Source organism: Eucalyptus grandis, chromosome 3, assembly GCF_016545825.1.
Source record: "Eucalyptus grandis isolate ANBG69807.140 chromosome 3, ASM1654582v1, whole genome shotgun sequence".
In the NCBI taxonomy this organism is placed as follows: Eukaryota; Viridiplantae; Streptophyta; class Magnoliopsida; order Myrtales; family Myrtaceae; genus Eucalyptus; species Eucalyptus grandis.
In genome coordinates this window covers 23,057,366-23,075,495 of record NC_052614.1, presented here as the reverse complement: position 1 = coordinate 23,075,495, position 18,130 = coordinate 23,057,366, and the positions used below count along the sequence as shown (strand labels likewise).

Sequence of the window (18,130 nt, the reverse complement as noted above, 5' to 3'; positions counted from 1 at the left end):
TTGTGGTGGATATCATAGCTTCATATATATTTCTCCAGTTTGACATGGTGTCGGCATTGACTCCTGGTCTTGAAACGTTATGGATGTTCATGACAGGATGGTTAGTTTGGTTTGACTTCTTTTGGCAGACAATTGTTACAAGGTTAGGTCCACAGTTGTTGATTATCCAAAGTAATATCATAACATGGATTGGCAAGTAATATCCCACACAAATTATTGTAACTTAAGTTAGTTTAGTTGTCTACTGTTTAGTTGTTTTATTAGAGTTCATAAAATAGAGATACATAGATATTACTTTGCCTACCTTCGTGATAAATAATCAATTGACTCAATGTGACATGATTTAGTTATTTTATTCATGTAGAAAATTTTGACACTGGATATAAGGTGTTGTTTAGTCATTCTTTTTGTTCTGTTTCTGAACTTATCTGATCTGCTGCTTTTTAAATGTAAATTATTGCCAATTTACTTTGGTGGGAACTGAGAAAAACATTTTGCACAAGTTTGATGCCATTCTAATATCCCATGGGTTTACCATAACAGTAGCATCGTCCATGTCGATACGAGAGTCTCTAAATTGCCATGAGTTCAAGCTAGAACTTCTTCAGACCATCAAAGAGAGAGAAAAAAGCCTTGGATCCAGTTTTCTACAGAATTCCTTTATAAACCACTCATCCCAGCTTTCTGACATTCACGAATCGCAATAGTATCCGCTTTTTACTCTGATCCTCTCCCCCAGAGGTCGGGCTTTATATCAGGTAAAAGAGAGATATGTCCAAAATCCAATATGCTCACCAGTAGCGTCCAATATTTCTCAAAGAATAGTGAGAGAGAGCTAGTTGATTGAAGGTGATATAATTGCTTCGTGGATCACCAATTTTAGATGCATCCCCTGCCAAAGCAGATGATCTAAGGATCACTCAGCTACTGAGCATACTGTAATTTCATATGTTTTTCGGAAGGTTGGTATGAAGAAGAAATGCCCACTCGCTAGTTGCTATTATCAGATAATGTTTGAACTCTGCTCTTCTGCTTTTGTTGGAGTTTAGTTGTGTTTATAGCTTTTGGTGCTTCATCCTCATAGCTCTTTCCATAAGCGCCAATGTGGACTATGTAATTGGTCTTTAATTGAATTAGGAAGTAATATTCTCTCCTAGCTAGGGAAAATATCATTTAGGGTCCACAATCTTAAGAGTTCTTAGTAATCTGACTCTCAATTGTTTCAAATGAGTTCATAAAATCCATCAAGTAGCTCACAAACTCAAAGTACCATAGTCATTACCATGACATGTTTGCACTTAAAGTACTGCATATCTCTGTACTAGTCAAATGTCCACAATTTAACATGATTTTTATACAATAAGAATGTGCAGTAAAATAATATTTATGAGTTTCTAGGAGAAGCTAGCTATATGCGGTCAGGGATATTTACTGTTGGATCACATTATGAAAATGTTATGAAAATGTCATTTTCCATGCACTTAGTTTCAGTGAAGTGCAAGTGCAAGTCATCTAGATCTTGTCCGCAGCATCTTCTCCTTTCTATTTTCCACGGATGATCGCAAAGCAAAGTCGGAGTTTGATCCTATTGCTTCTTAATAAAAATTTACAAGTAGGCTCGAGAAACCTGGTTACTCGGACTATCCATGCTCAGGAATGTGTTGCTTTCACGACCACTATTGAAATAATATTTCGCTGTTCCCAGTTTAGAAAACAAAGATTTGTTTCTGAAAGTGTAAGCTGTACAAAATCTCTCTTCAAATGTCCTGTTTGATATGGTTCCTTGCCAAATCTTTTCATTGCTTTATCTCTCGTACTCGGGTTTATTAGGATTTTTTCCTGAGAATATCCAGAGGAGTTGAGTGTGGGCTCTCGTCCCATTTCGTTGTCACCATATCCTCTAATATGTTACTTGAGGCATTAGTGACTTGACATCCAGTGAGACTTGCTGCGGGAGAATTCATTAGTCATTGAGTGCTTCGACTTCAATACTAGTTGGAACCATGCACATGTAGGGTAAATGCCTTTCCTCTCAACACCACCTTAGACTACCGGTCGCCTCGAGACATGTAATGGCACGGGACCCACACGGCCTCCATGGTCAGAGGCCAGAAGGTTCCGGACGTCTCAGCCTTCGGCAGGCTTGCGCGGGGCACCGCCACAGGCGGCACTGCTTGCTCACCTGACCATAAACAAGGTGTGTTGGGCGATCCCTAACGCGACCAAGCAAATGGAAGCCACTTGCTCTGAGGAGGACATCTTAGCAGCTATAGATGACACCATTGGTGGCGATGGAGTCGATGTACCGAGCATCTCCCTAGACATTGGCAAGCCTCTCCCTTACACTGAGGACTCTCTAGCCCTTGGCACGTTCCAGGAGATGAGAAACGGCGTCGTGGTGGCATGCGCCATGGGGAACGCCAGCCCTGCCAGGTCAACTCTATCAAACATGTTAATTTGCTCCTCGCTTATTACAGTAAACCTCAGAAGTCCATGGCAGATTTGGAGAAACTTCACAGAAAGATACGGTGCAAATCTTGCTTTACCAGCTTTTCATCAAGGCCGTGAAAATGTCTGTCATTCTTAAATAGCTTAATATTCCACATTCTAACGAGCCCTTTGATCATGTTCAACGCGAATTTTGCAAAAGTTGCCAATAAAGAAGATGATTATGTAGGTCCCAAGGAGTAGCATCATGTAAAAGTTCATTTTCAGGATGGAATCTTGAATCTAACATCTTATTGATTCTTTTTTGGTGAAAGACCTAAGTGTTGATTAAAACACGCTACGATAAGTTAATTTCCACAATGCACTTAAGCACATCTTTCTTAATATTTACATGTTTTTTTCTCTGGCCAGGGTCACTGTTCTTGTCTTACTCGGCATCACCATCTCTCTTATCGCAGCAAAAGAAAAATGAAAAATGAAAATGAATGTCCATAGTCGCAAACCTGCTCATAGCAATCACATAAGCGGTGCTGGTGATCACCATCGAGATTGCTTGCAAGCCATGTCTTGACAGATCAATTAACCTCGATTATGACCCTAGAGATCACGATGGCATGCTCACTTTTGTACCCTGACCCCCGCAACACCAGTTACGTGTGAATTTCAAATGACACTCGACCCCACCATGGCCACTGGCCTCAGGGCTCATTGTTAGAAAGTAGCTATGTCCAAGTCGCAATGGCACAATCAATGAAAAAAAAAGAAAAAAATAAATAAATTACTGTCTCTTTTCATCGGATGACATCATGTCTAATTTCTTCTTTTTGATAGCCTAGTTTGCGACTTGAAAATCATAGGGTGACGTTTGAAAATTTTATTTTTACTCATTGCAGAACTCCTAAAATACTTTGAAGCATGCAAATATTACTTGTGAGTTTTCTCATGACAATTTCAAAATCGTCAGTTCAAATGTTGCTTATTTTTCTTGCTTCATTCTTTAGATTCGAACCATTCAGTATAAATAGCTAGACCAGATGAACCAGTAGAACCACGTACTAGCCCATTCTCCGGTTCAACCTCTGCTTCCATTTTCAAAAAATTGGCTATAATCAAAACCGGAATAGTTGACTAAAAGCCATATGTTCTTTCTTGAAAGGTGGGTACATGAAAATCTTTAATTAAGAGCCCTCACCTTTGGTTCATATTTCTATTCATCAAATTTCTTTAATGGACGACCTCACTTTTAATTTATTAGAATACCATTCGAAGTAAAGTGCAAGTTTATATGTAGATTATAACAATGGGGAATCGGATATTGTTACTTAAAACACTGCTTCGTCCTTTTACTAAGCGAGTGGATCCACCAAAAATATACATTTCAAACATGTGTAAGGAGAGATAGAGTCCTATGCAAACACGTGCTAACCAAACTTCTTCGATTTGAAAACAAGAGAAAAAATGAAATTTACCATACTTGATATAAATGGCTATCTTTTTATACATTCCTAATTGTAGGAAATTTTCTCAAACCATGCCTTTAGTCAATGAGTTACAGATTATGGATCACCTACATGTAAAGAAAAATATGAGTGATTTTCATGCTATCTTGACTCGTACTTCATTATGCTTAGCACATGAAATTGCACATGACTACATTATCTAACTAAATTCAACCCAACTTGTTGGGACTCCATTTACCTCTCAACCTCATGTAATAATTGATGATAGATAAAATGTTGAAAATTCTAGTTCAACTTTCAGCTTGATTGTTTTGTTTGATACATTTGTCATCCTTTTTTAGATCAAGCCATCGTCCTCTTTATTCTGAATAAAGATCACTAGGTACCCAGTTACAATTAATAACTTAAAAGAAAAGAAACTTCTTACTTCTCCATAAACAAGAGAATATAGTAAGCATTGTTGAGCTTTAGGGAAAATCATCCATATCATAGCAAATCATTGATAACCTCAGTTATCTCAATAAGTATCACCAACTCTATACATGTCGTGTCCATCATGGAACAAGAGATGTGCATGATCGTAGATACATCTCCCAATTTTATTTTATTTTTGAATAATAAATTTTCTTAGGACGCATTTAATATTGATGATTATTCAAGTGAGATTTCTAAGTTATCTCCATTATTGAAGGACATTTTGAGAGAAATTAAAGGGGACAAATTATTTTAATAAAAGACAACTCAAAATTTTGATCGATATTTATTAAAGAAATATAAGAAATAGTGCCAAGAGCAACCGAGATCGCTTCACAGCTACATACCTCACTCCCAAAGTGCACAAAGCAGGGATTCAACGGAGTTTGAATTAATATGGAGATTAGTGTGGAGAAAAATTAAAAAAAAATGCAAGAAATATGTAAATTGCATTGAAAAGGCATATTTCCAGGAAAACAAAATGGTCTATTAAAAAGTAAAGATAAACATAGATTGTAGATATGCTTGATTGTGGAAAGAGAGAGCTTTACAATCCCAAAAACATCGGTATTTACAATCCAAATACTAAGAATAACCATTCCCTCCAATACGTACAAGAACCGCCCACATAACTCCAATTTTTCCACCTCTTTGGAGACTCCACCTTCAAAGACGAATGCTGCCACGTGCAAACTCAATCATGGGCTCTCCCTAGTTACTTCCCCCGACTTGCCTGTACATCTGCCTGATTTGTTGCTTGCACTTTCTCTGCTTTTTTCTTCCCCTCTCATAAATTTTGGATTAGCATCCATTATACTTAACTACATTTGGTAATGATAGCTAAGATTTTGTAATTGTTAAATTTTCATCATAGATGTAGCTTCTCTCTCACTTAGTGCTTATGATTTTTTTTTTTAATTTCCTAATAAATTTATCTTCAACAAAAGAGTTGCATCTCATCTTTAGTTCATCCGATCAATCTAAATGTCGCATTAATGGATGATACTTCAGCAACTTTGCAATTTTAACAAAAGGATTAACTCGATAAAAATTATATATAAATTAGAGACCATATTAGGAAAAAAAAAAAAAGTACGTGGACAATATTGAATAAGAAGTAAAGGCACTAGTGCTTCCATTATCCCTTAACATTCACATAAGTTTTATGAAAAGATTTTTCTAGAGGCTGTGTTATATGCTAGTGTATTGCTCCAAGTTCTTTTTCTACAATTGTGAGTGGTCTGAGACTTTCCAGTTCAATAATTGGAAGCCACTAATTCGAATCCTGCCAACTGCATACAAACCACTTTAAATTAAAACCACTTGCATAGGCGAAATGAGTGAACTCAATAAGTTCGTGACACATGTAGGTTCTTTCATGGACCTCCAGATAAATGGGTCTGCATGCTCACATTCCCTAAATTTTTTATAGAAAAATGATCAATCACAACTTTAAAGTCATCTATCACAAAATAAAATAAAAAAATTTACCAACACATCCCAATTAATTAAATCACTTATTAAAATCATCAAGCACAAATTAAAAAAACCTCAATAATGAATGATTTCACACTAATAATCAAGGTAAAATGTAAACCTCACGATCCTCCCTATTGCTTTGCACTTCCCTCTCCACAGTGATTCTGAGTCAAATTCGACATTGACCTTACCCAAGCTTCTTCCTAGAGATTTCCACAAAAATTTCAAACACGGCACAACTTTATTATATTTCTCAATTAATCCATCATCTTCGAAGCATACTACTCATCACCAGCGAAATTTGCCAGTAAAGCAGATGATTATGGGACCATAACATAAGTATTGTGATACATTTCCTTTTTGGCCAAAGACCCAAGCGTTGACCAAGAGGTCTTTTAGCAAAAGAACAATTATTTGAAAAGGTTTACAGGCAAAAAAACCAATTTGCGACCATGTGTTCAAATCAAACTTCTCGATTGCAAGTTGTTGTGTATCAACAAAGTTGTGGCTTCTTGTTGCCTTGTTCCGCTTGTCTTTGTACGATATGCAAATAATTCATTGGACAAAACCGCAATTCCAAATTCTGTCCCCATCAGAAAAAAAAAAATTCATTTTGATTTCCATGGCAACGTGATCCAATATATCCCTAAAGTCTACGAGATGGGGCATTCTCGTATAATCTCGTGTTAATGAGCACAAGGTAGCATTATATGATAGGAATTCTCCAACGACTCGGTAACTTGTTAACGAGCGTGTGATTTTGTACATGAAAATTATCTAAAAAATCTTTGACCTATTATATTTGTGTCAATTTAGTCATAAAATTTTTAATTTTGCCAATTTAGTTTTAAACATTTTCATATTTTTCCAATTCGGTCTATCTAGTCAATTTTGATTGGAAATCAATGATGCGAATATCAGTTGTTCGATATGACATAGCCACCATTGACGTAAACATTTTTAAATTTTTTAAATTTTTTCCTTTCTTTATTTAATTTATTTTTATTTTAGACTGAGGGCTAGCAAGGGTCACCAGCTGACCTCGCCATGCTAGCTAATATTGTTGCGACTCAAGAATTATCCGCAGCAAGTCCTTTGAATACATGAATCTTCTTTTTCTTTCTAGTTTCTGCATTAGTAAATCTATTTAGTTCCCCAAATGCCAGTTCCATTTCAGTCTAGATTAAGAATTCCAAAAAATTTCCTGTTTCGTGGACATCTGCAATGTAGCACCCTTCTATAGAGCTCAAGATTTGGTCGCAATTCTCTAATCAATGATCGGTCTCCAAAAAAGATACTCTAACACCTTCTCATCATTTTTCTGACGTGCATGTGTTCCTAAATAATTGATTGAATATTTATTAAAAATCATGGATGTCAATATTCAGTCTTCGAAAGATGTCAAACAGTAACTATGTGCCCCTTCATGTCGTTAACCAAGTGCTTCTTCTTCATGTGTTACCTCCGATTCTTTTGAAATACTAAATTCTATGATGTTTTGTACTTGTTGGAAATCAATTAGATTAGAAATTGGCTGGTCCCATGTAGAAGAAGTTGCACTCAAGCTCTTCCTATGAGGTTAACATTCTGTTTTAGCACGATCCCATTGTTAACACCTAAATTTTGACTATCAAAATTGCATAGAAAATTATGGACCAATTTGACTCTAACAAAAAAGATTTTCACATCACATAGGCATTAATATTATTTGCATCAACTAAGTTTTATTTTTGTTTTATTTCCCTTATTTTACTGCATTTTGAATAAATATAATTTTTTTAAATTATTATTACTAATTAATAAAAAAAAAAATTGGTTTTGGGGGGGCTGGGCCTAATCCCAGCCCCTTTTCTCTTTTCCGCGCGTGCCCAGGGCACGTCTCGCCCGCCAGCTCGGTGACTTCGCGGCCTGGCCCTCATCTTCTCCTTCCTTCAGTCCTTCCTTCCTTCCTCGGATTGAGGGGATTAAGGAGAGAGAAATCGGGAGAGCTATTCAGAGAGTAAGTGAGATCTGAGAGCTGTGAGGTGGAGGTGGAGGAGAGAGAAATCGGGGGGTGTTCTAGAGAGCGAGGCCAAGAGAATAGGAGAGATCCAAGGGCGGAGAGTGAGATCTGAGACAGAAAACCGAAAGCGAGGTTGAGAGCGAGTGTTCTCCAATGACATATACACTTGAAACCCGGCCGACGATCCATCGACGTTACCCCACTTCCTGAACCAAACCCACGGTAGGCTGTGTTCCGATTATTTTGCTTGTGCCGACTCGGGGTCGGCTTCCCATGGATCTCGGCTTGGGGACGCGCGAGGCGGACGGACGTACCCCGATCTTCGGGCTCGTCCGCCGTCCGACGCCGTGAGGCGGGTAGGGACCCACGGCCGAACATCCCCTGTTTCGTGCCCTGTTTTGCCCCGTCGCGAGTTTCGGCGTTTGTCCACCGCGCATGATTTCCGGCCCCGTTCGTGTGTATGCTGCGACTCTTGGGTTGTTGCTTGTCAATTGTTGTTAGCTTCGGCGTGAGTCGGGGCTCTGTTGGTTCGTTTTCCCCCTCTTTAGTTAATGCGACTTACCTGTCGATGAAACGCCTAACTCAAGCGTGCGCGCTTGTTCTCAGTCCTTCGTCCATTTTGGGCGTTCGTGGTTGGTGAAATGCGTTTTGATAGATCCACGCAGCTGTTCCTTCGCTTCTTACGTTCCTGTTTCGACGTTCCTTTTGCGCGTCGTGTTTCCGCAAGCAACCGACTCTTGACCGGCGAGATTGAAGGGTGGTGGCGGCCCCGGTCACAGTGATGGCCGTGCGATGATTGAACACGACCGGCAGCGGTACCGGAGCTTTGGTTGAGTTTTGAGTTCCTCTTACCACTTGAATATGCTAGCGCGTTATTGGTTCGGTCGTAAAGAAGATGGTCGCGGAGGAGAGGAGGGTAGCGTGAAAGAAAGGAATAAAATGAAAATGAAAAGAAACGGAAGGGGGAGGAGGGGCGACAACTTTATTAAATAAAAAAGTCTCTCTTTTTGTCTCTTGGTCAATGGTCACTAGAGTACAAAGGCGCGGCTCTGTATGACCACACGCACAAGATAGGACAAGACAAGAGAGAGAAAGCCAAGAAGAATAAATGAAAAGGGACAAAAAGGGGCTCTTCTCTGGCCATCCGGATGCGCGATCCGGGTCAGGTTTATATTATCTTGTTATTTTAATTTTTTAATAAAAATTTTAAAAAATTTTAAAAAATTCGAAAAATTCTCAAATTAGAGAAGGCCTAAAAATGTTTTTTTGGAGTTTTTTTAATGCATGAAAAATTTGTCAAAAAAAAATCAAACTTCAAACTTTAAACAAAATTAAGTATCAAAAGAACATTTGTTGATACTTAGTATGATCAAATTCTTAATCTTAGTTTCTTTGAATGCGTAGGAGTAAAATATTTCTCTTAATATTTTATTTAGATTTCTAATCGACTCACCCCAAATTAATTAATGACGACTCATAAATAAAAATGACTTGCAAGTTAAAAACTCATATCATAAGTCGCGAATTAATGGACTTTTAGTGGTTTTTGCACACAAATGCAAGAGGAGCTTTGCACCTTGAGTTTATCGTCGACCTATAAAATATAATGGAATTTCTTTTCTTATCAGTCATCTGGTTCTTTTGTTACATAGTACTAAATTGTGTATCTATACTATGTTATTTTCCCCTTGTAGATATGTGCGTTGTAAGACCAACTTTTGAGTTAGATTCAGCAAAATTTGGCGAACATCAGGCTTTGATATCAGGTGGCATTGAAATCATCTAGGTTGGTTTGTCTGAAATGCTCATTGCTTTTGGTATTTAAGAGACTACATTGAACCCTCCCACTATGTTCCCCATTGACATTAGTATACTTGTTTGTGGGATTGTTCTTTTATGAGGAGAATATTGATGATTGTGAAAGAAGAACGTCTTAGATTGCGTGATCATTATCGTTTCCAGCAAGCTACCAATGTTGCATAGGGGTGATCGATTCACAGTCCAGTCTAGTCCCACCTAAGAATCGGGAACCGAACTGGGAGGATCGCTTCCCACTATTTGGACAGGGGAGTAGACAAACTGAACCGGTTGGTCTAGTCTAATGGAACTTGCCATTTAACCTAAAAAAAAAAACTAGAGTTGTTACTATTATAGGGTTTATTAATATTTTTAAAAACATAAGAAAATATTTTTTTTAAAGAGTTGGTCCAGTCCAATTCTCCCTCGAAACCAAGAACAAGACCAAAAATCATTGGTTCCATTTTTATACGGAAAGGGAGATTATATTTTAAAGGAAATAATCTATCAAAAAGTGTTAAAAACTTGCTATTTCAATAGACAAGTTTGTAGAATTTGAGGGATGATTTTCATGTTTCATGCTAATGTCATGGGTTGACAATTTCCTTGGCCGCGGAACAACCTGTATGGTGCCTGGCGAGCGGAATTCGCCGAGCCAACCTTCTTTCTATAGCTGTTCCAGCAAACAATACAATAAATGCTTCTCTATACGAGATTGTACCATGCCTAGCTTCGCTTGGACATCTAGTCCATCGAGTGAGATAGCAGATCTCTTTAGGCTCAACAACTGGTTTCGGCCTATCATGGCCTTGTCTGGAGAACAACATCAGCTTCCGACTAGTTTGTGCACAGAAAGCTAACCCTACCTTCAAAGCTCCTAAGTGATATAATCCTTATATCTTAGAATTCCTAGCACCAACTATCCTAACGCCACTCCCACGGACCAATTGTATTCGTACCTTCTGCCTCTTTACTCTTCACTAGATAATCTCAAACACCGCTCACAAGTGTCATGAGTACGGGAGGATTCACCAACCGTGATACTAACATGAATTAAGGCAAAATTTAAACCTTGGGAACCAACAAATTGCTAGCCTCCCTAGTCAAATCTGCAATTTGCCAATATATTCGACATGTTACTAACGAGAATATGAAATTTACGATTCTCATAATTGATGCGAATAATTAAGATATTAGAGGATTTCCAGTTTGAGAGTCGAAAGTTATATGTGGATCTCATAAGTTACGTAATAAATTGTTTTGTGCTAGTGCGGCTTGCACATGCAAAATGAAATCTTTAAATCATGAATTAAAAGATTTTAATTACTAATGCTTTCATGCTAACATAAGCGTAGGCAAGAATGTGAAAACCTCACGCTGTTGCCATAGCTCTTCGTGCCCCCTCTGCAAAATTCAAGAAAGAAATCAGCCTAAAACAAGGCGACGGAAAGCCAGCAGGGAGGCGGGAGAGAGAGACCGTGAACAGAAAAGGGGGCCGGTGGGCCCAGCGAGGGACACGTGTCGCGCAATCTATGGCCTATTACAAAAAATGAGGTGGCATAAGAGGTGCACCCTATGTTTTCTCAGCTGTTCCGCTCTACAGTGAGAAGCGTCACAGGTCATCATCACGGGTCTAACTTTCCTCTCTACTCGATCCCCTGCTTCCTCAACAAAGGAGATGATGCGGCATCCTGGTCATGGTCATCATGTTATGGAATGTCGTCGAATGGGGGAGATCAGCACACGTCGAACCGAGCTCTTATCTCTCTATATGGCAACGAACTTCTTCGAGAATCCCAGAACACACGCAAAGCCTTGAGCTTGATTCACTTCCGACGCCATTGGCGGCCCTTCAAGAGGAAACCGATTTCAGGCCCCGTCGCTCTGCACGCGGATCGTTCGACGTGGGTTCGTTTTGTAGATTCGGATAAGGCCGTCGTAGTTTCGATCGAGTCGCAACGACCGATCCCCCGCGCTAAAGGCAGATAGAGAGAGAGAGTGGGCGCGACAATATCCAACAGGAGCAGTTCTCTGTGAAATTTGGGCTTTTCAGGGGGAGAGACGAGAAGCGGTCGATGACGGGGGTTTTTCGAGAGGGATTTGTGGGAGTGGATCGAATCGGCAAAGGGGTTGAAATTGGAGTTTGATCGAGAGACGGGAGGAAGGAGGGAGAGAGGAGAGAGAAAATGGGGTGTTGCTTTTTCGGATGTGAGAGGAGGAGGCAACGGTGGCGTGCACAACGACGCCGTCGACCACCTCTTCCGAGCTCGCAGTCAACCCGCTCTCTTCTCGCAAATTGAGGTTTGCGCTTTTTTAAATGTGAAATTATATCATGCATGATGCATGCATTCACTGTCGCTGTTGTGATATACTGTGGTGATATCTTCGTTTTCTTCAGACCTGAGTCAACGTTGTCGGCATTGTCGGGCGAGACAATGATTTGGCCAGAAGAAACCAGTCTATCAGAGGATTGTTAGCAGAAAAACTGAGAAGCATTCTTCACAGTGGGGATTCTCCTCAAACCTCGCCACTGGACTAATTGATGTTGTATTATCAAACAACTTCTGGTGATGTGTTTCCAACGTGCTCGTCTAATTGGAGTTTTCTTCTTGTTTTCCTCATTAGACTTGACTTAAGGGGATTTCTTTTATTTTCTTCAAACCAAAATATTAGTCTGCCTTGCGAGCTATGACCTGTCGAAACTCATGCAAATGACAAGAATCGCATGCCACTGCAAATTTAGTGGGAATGATTTGCATCAGTTTGTTCAAAAGGGGTGATGGTTTAGACATAGTCTAACTAAGCTTTGCACTTGTACTCCTTGACAATGTTCATTTTTCAGAAACAAAGTTACTATCTGAATTATGTGTCACCTTTCAAAATCTAAACTTGGCGTCGCTGATTAAGCATAGATGTGAATAGGATATCTGGGTAAGAGCTAGTACAAATTAAGCATATCATACTTTTCAACAACAAACTTCCTGCGATGCAAATAGTGTAATCATGGGCGTCAATCTTGAAATTCAATGCCCATAGTTTGTAAGATGTGTGTTATTGTCTATGCTGCAGTTATCCTGGCTGACGTCATGTCAAAGGTGAGAAACTTCATTAGCATTTTCAGGTACATCTTGCTACTAGTATGTAGTTTTTCTATTTTGTCTGCATCTTGCTTTCACATTCACGTGGGATCTTCTTGGTTCTTTTTTATTTGGTTGTCATAGAAGGGTGTAACTTCTTCTTCTTCTGAAGTAAAATTTCAACTACATAACTTAAAACTTGATTTTCTGTCTTCTTATGCTTGCAAAAATTTAGGACATCACAGTGTATGATGTATGCATTTCTGGTTGGTGCCTGTTATTTATAAGACTGTCTTTGCATGCATATGTCATGCTATTTTCTGCATAACTTGTGTGTGGCAAATCTCTTCTGCCAAAATTTCTGCAAGAGCAACTTCAGCTTTTGTCAAAACTTGCATATATACTCTTGATCAAATTACTCTTGATCAAATTTCAGGTTGTGTAAGAAACCTGAACTGATATAGTTAAGTAGCTCATAATTACAATAAATGACTAATTCCTGTAGATTTTTGCATGTTTGTGTTTCCTTCTTTTCTGCCCAAATTCGAGCTTGCTTAAAGGTTTATGAACTTTGATCAATGGTTTCTTGTAGAATGATCCAATGGTAGCTGTGTAGTTGAGGAAAAGAGAAGGAATGCTTGAGGAACTTGGGAGGACAAAAGTTATATTAAATAGTTTGGATCCTGCATGGATTGAAAGAATTTTTAAGCTTATCACTTTGAGACTGTTCATCATCTGGTGTGAGCTTTCCACGTATGGCAAAGTATAATTTATTCAGCCCGTGTTTAGTCTTGACTATATTATGTAAAACCATTTGTTTGTTTACGTTTCATGTATATGATGTTGACACAAAATGTTGCAACGTACCTGTGAAGGTGTGTCAGTTATTTTAATCATTTCACATAGTTTGATGTTTCTTTTTGGATTTTCAATAACATTGTTTCTTTTTTCCTATCTTTGGTTTATTTTCCCCTCTGAATTTTATGGGTGAAGCCAGAGCTATGCATGGCCTTTCCTGGTTATACATGAACAATGTATCCAACTGCAATTCTATGTTCTACGTCACATTTCAGTCAATCTTCCTTAGGGTCTAACTCAAATTCAATGAAAATGGAGAGACTGTTTGGAGTAATATAAGGAGTTGTCTCAGATTGATTCCAAAGTTTCTCCAACTTATATACTAGCTACTTTTACTATCATTATAGATCAACTGCATTTTTGGTTTTGTCCTAAAGTAGGAATTATAAAGACAAGGGTTCATCTCTTTTCTTACCTTTGATGTTCAAGTGTGGTAGGACGACACTTTCCCAGGTAAATTGGTTTATCTGTCTTGCAGTCTACACAATGTTATGTCCATGGAATTCTGGAAATACAAAATGAATGCATTGGACAATCTTATTTTTGCATGGGAATTTGAATGTTAAATGGCGTTTAAGTAATCATGACTTGCAATCATGCTTATTTGGGAAATATGTACTAGTCCATTCAGATTACTTGGGTTTCTATTTGCCTTTTGTCTTTCCATGTGAAGAAGAAGAAATCTCGATAGAATCTTGATCGGGAGGTTTCAGTGCAGACGTTAAAGCTGAAGGACCAAGAGTTTTTAGTAGAGGCTAGCCATGTGCTGTCAGAGGTACTTACTCCTGGCTCTCATTGTTATTGTGTCAATTCCCATGCATATGGGTTCAGTAAAGTACAAGTGTAATCCATCTAAATAAGCATCTTCTCCTTTCTATTTTCTCCAGATAGTCACAAAGCAAAGTTGGAGTTTGACCCTGTCGTTTCATAATAAAAATTTACTAGTAGGCTTGAGAAACCTGGTTACTCTTGACTGCCCATGCTGAGGAATCTGTTGCTTCCAGGACTGCTGTTGAAATAATATTCTGCTGCTCCCAGTTGGAAAACAAAGATAACTTTTCTAAAAGTGTAAGCTCTTCAAAACTCTCTTGAAAGGTCCCATTTGATATTGTTCCTTGCCATATCTTTTCATTGTTTTAGTCTTGTACTCTGTTGTTACCTCTTCTTAGGATCCTTTTCTGAGAATTTCCAGACTAGTTGAGTCTGGGAGTTCTCTTACTATTTGCTAAACCGAAGTTATCAAGGACAAGTTTTACACAGAACCTGCAATCATATTGTCTAATATTTACTGCACTAGTGATTTGGCATACTGTAAGACTTGTTGCAGGAGAATTTATAAGTCATTGATTGCTATGACTTTGATACTACTGGGAACCATGCACTCATAAGGTCAATGCCTACTCTAATGCAATATGTAGTACTTAGGCTTTTTGTATGCTAATTTGCTTCTCGTTTATTACAGTAAACTTCAGAAGACCATGGCAGACTTGGAGGAACTTCATAAAGAAAAAAATGTTGCAAATTTCACTTTACCAGCTTCTCATCATGGCCATGAAAAGGCGTGTGTCATTCTTAAATAGTTTAATACTCTTCATTCTGATGAGCCCTTTCAGGTTTATAACTTCTTTGTATAGGTTCTAAAGAGTCAGCTTTTCATGGATCAATTTTGTGAGAAGCAACAGTACAGCTTTCTTGATTACATTATCACGTGGTTTTTGAGCTTCTATAATTGCTGTCAACTTTACAGGTACATGATCGTTTGGATATTTGTTTAACCTATAAAACTTTATCTCTTTGATGCTCGATCTCATTTCATTCTGATGCTTGTGGACCTTTCAGCTTCAAATGGAAATCCCAGAAATCCAGATTCCTTGCATGACAATGATCCTTCAGGAAGATACAATTCCTACTGGCAGGTAGATTTTAATTTGCCTCCTAAACCTGGTCACTTGTAACAATTTACTGTAGCCTTTTTGGTGACGTTTTAATATGGAATGACTTAAGATGTTATTTTCTTTTCTTATAATCTATTGATGTTATAGACTTATTTATTTAGTAATTCGTGGTGCAAACACTTTAGGCCATAATGAATATTGGAGAAGTGATTTAGTCTTGTGATTCAGATAGACGGTTTACTACATGGGGATTGGGAGGAAGGACTTTTGATGGTACCATATCACACTATTTTAAACTGAATGGAAAGTCCGAATGGCTATGAGGTAGATGGATGCGATGCAATTGAGTAGGTCATGGTACTTGTGATGTTATTGAAAAGCTAATTAGCTGAAAGAAAAGGGTAGCAGGAACAAGGCCATCTTGCTCATAATAAGAAATTTTTCTTGGAATCTCCTTTAAGAATGAATAAACGAGTAGATTATAGGTCCAATTTGGGCAGGGAGAAGGGATCTGGAGGGCTAAGCCAATAGATGAGAATTCTTTTCGTGAGGTTAAAGCATAGAGGCTATGGAAAGAACCAAATTTAACTGGACCAAACCCAAGTGCAAATGGGTTGGAGAAGGGATCAGTCATTTCCTCCTTGAGCCCAGTCCCCAAAGCTAGGCCTTCTCTATCCTGTTATATTGAGTTTAATATTCTTTTTTCAGTCGTGCTGGTGCTTGAATATTTAAACCCGATATTAGATTGATCTGCCCATTGATCCGTTCTAAACTGAATATTAAAAATCAAATTTCAGAGCGTTTCTTTTTTTCCTCGCAAAGGAAGGTAATGTCTATGTCTATACTGCATATTAAGGGAAAAGTATAGAAGTTGGTCTCTCTTTTGAAAGTCCAATTATGCCCTTCAAAAAATAATCATTAATGGTTGAAGATAAACGAAGGGGTTTAAAGTGGAAAATGACAACTAGCGGTGGTGATTTGACCATCTGCTTCGGTTGGTGGTTTAGTGGGACTTAAAGTGAGGGAAAACTACCTCTAGCAATACAAGCAAATAGATTTTGTATCAAGACAATACCATCATTCCTTACCAAAACTGCTCTATTCTATCTCGATGACAATATTATGATGACGTTACCATTTTTGAATATATCATGTAACTCACAATTTTGCGCTTAAATGGTCCAAATGCCCATTTCTCTTCATAGGGAGGAGTAAAGGCAACTGAGGATTTCATTAGATAATTTATATCTAAGAGAAGAAAGTTACCAAAAAAGTCCTAACATTGTTATGATTGTGTCAATTCAGTCATAAGTTTTTTGTTTTTTTGTTTTTTTTTTCAATTTAGTCTAAAAGAATGTAGGTGTTTGGATAATTGACCTGCCTTCATAATAATGAGCCGGACTTCCCTAACTTTTGACTCCACTTTCAAGGATTGCTAGGGAAATATTATGGACAGTAACAACATCATAATGATGGTCGTGCTTTCTAGTATTCTAAAGAGGCATATTAAAGCCGTGTTTGGTAACGTAACTGTTCTCGAGAACAGATTCTGATAAAAAATGATTTTTTTTATTATGTTCCCAAGAACAATTTCTGAGCAAAAAAATGCGTTTAGTAACTATACAAAATTTCTGATTCTAGAATATAAAAAGAACAGAAATGTGTTTGGTAACTACATAAAATTTATATTCAAATTCTAAAATTTTATCAAATTATAGAAATTATATTGATTAATTATATTTATGCTAAATAATAAACATATTAACTAATCAAATTTTTATTAAATAGTAAATAATAAACTATAGTATAAACTATAAATATGAATACTAAATAATAAATTAAAATACAAAATTAAATATGTATTTTATAAATAGTAAAATTTCAATTCATACTTCATATCATTTTTTTATTTTTAAATAATTTTATTTTTTTTCTTTCTTTCTTCAAGGTGGCCGGTCACTAGTGCCAGCGACCTCACCAAAGCGTTGCGGCTCTCGGCGAGGTCGGTCCTCATCAACCGAGCCTCGCCAGATCTAGCGAGGCCGAGCATTGCCGGTGGCCAAATGGTAGTGAGGCCGCTTGGCTACCAGCAAGGCTGGGCAAGCCTCACTGGGGCTAAGCAAGGCCTGCTTGGCCATCGACGAGGCTCAGCCTTGCCAAATCACGAGGCATGCCTAGCCCCGCCGAGCTTTGTCGGACTTCGCTCTGGCCTGGCGAGTCTCCGGCGAGCTCGTTGGACTGGTTGCTGGCGACCAGCAGCGGTGGGCAGTGGACGGTGGCGGACGGCAATCGCAACGGTGGCGGTGATGAGAAAAGGGAAGAAGAAGAAGAAAAAAATTGCTTGATTCTTAGATTTGTTTCCAGGAATAAGAATCAATTTTTTTTTTTATTCTTGATTATGTTCCAAATTTACTTCCGAGAACAAAAAAATAAAAATTTAGTCTCGGAAATAAAAATTTTACCAAACACAATTCTGTTCCAAAACTATTCCAAAAAACAACAAATTAGAGTTAAGGCCTGTTTGGATAGTTACCAAATAGGCTCTAAGCATATTTAACAGAAAAATTTGGGAAGCAATTTACCAATGTGAAGTATCTTTCATCGGAATAGGTACATTAACTATGTAGCAAAAGGCGCTCA

General features: G+C 38.1%; 1 long non-coding RNA gene across 10 annotated transcripts; it reads left to right on the top strand.

Moving 5' to 3' along the window:
* Window positions 1-11,240: 11,240 nt before the first annotated feature.
* Window positions 11,241-17,797, top strand: LOC120286151. 10 transcript variants are annotated; one of them, XR_005550014.1, is made up of 6 exons: window positions 11,243-11,961; window positions 12,059-12,227; window positions 12,730-12,755; window positions 13,330-14,370; window positions 14,483-15,342; window positions 15,435-15,654. It is a non-coding gene; the product is annotated as an uncharacterized LOC120286151 (long non-coding RNA). The 10 variants fall into 10 exon arrangements; XR_005550010.1 differs by having other exon boundaries at window positions 12,730-12,781; XR_005550008.1 differs by adding an exon at window positions 17,439-17,797 and having other exon boundaries at window positions 11,241-11,961; window positions 12,059-14,370; window positions 15,435-15,511.
* The last annotated feature ends 333 nt before the right edge of the window (window positions 17,798-18,130 follow it).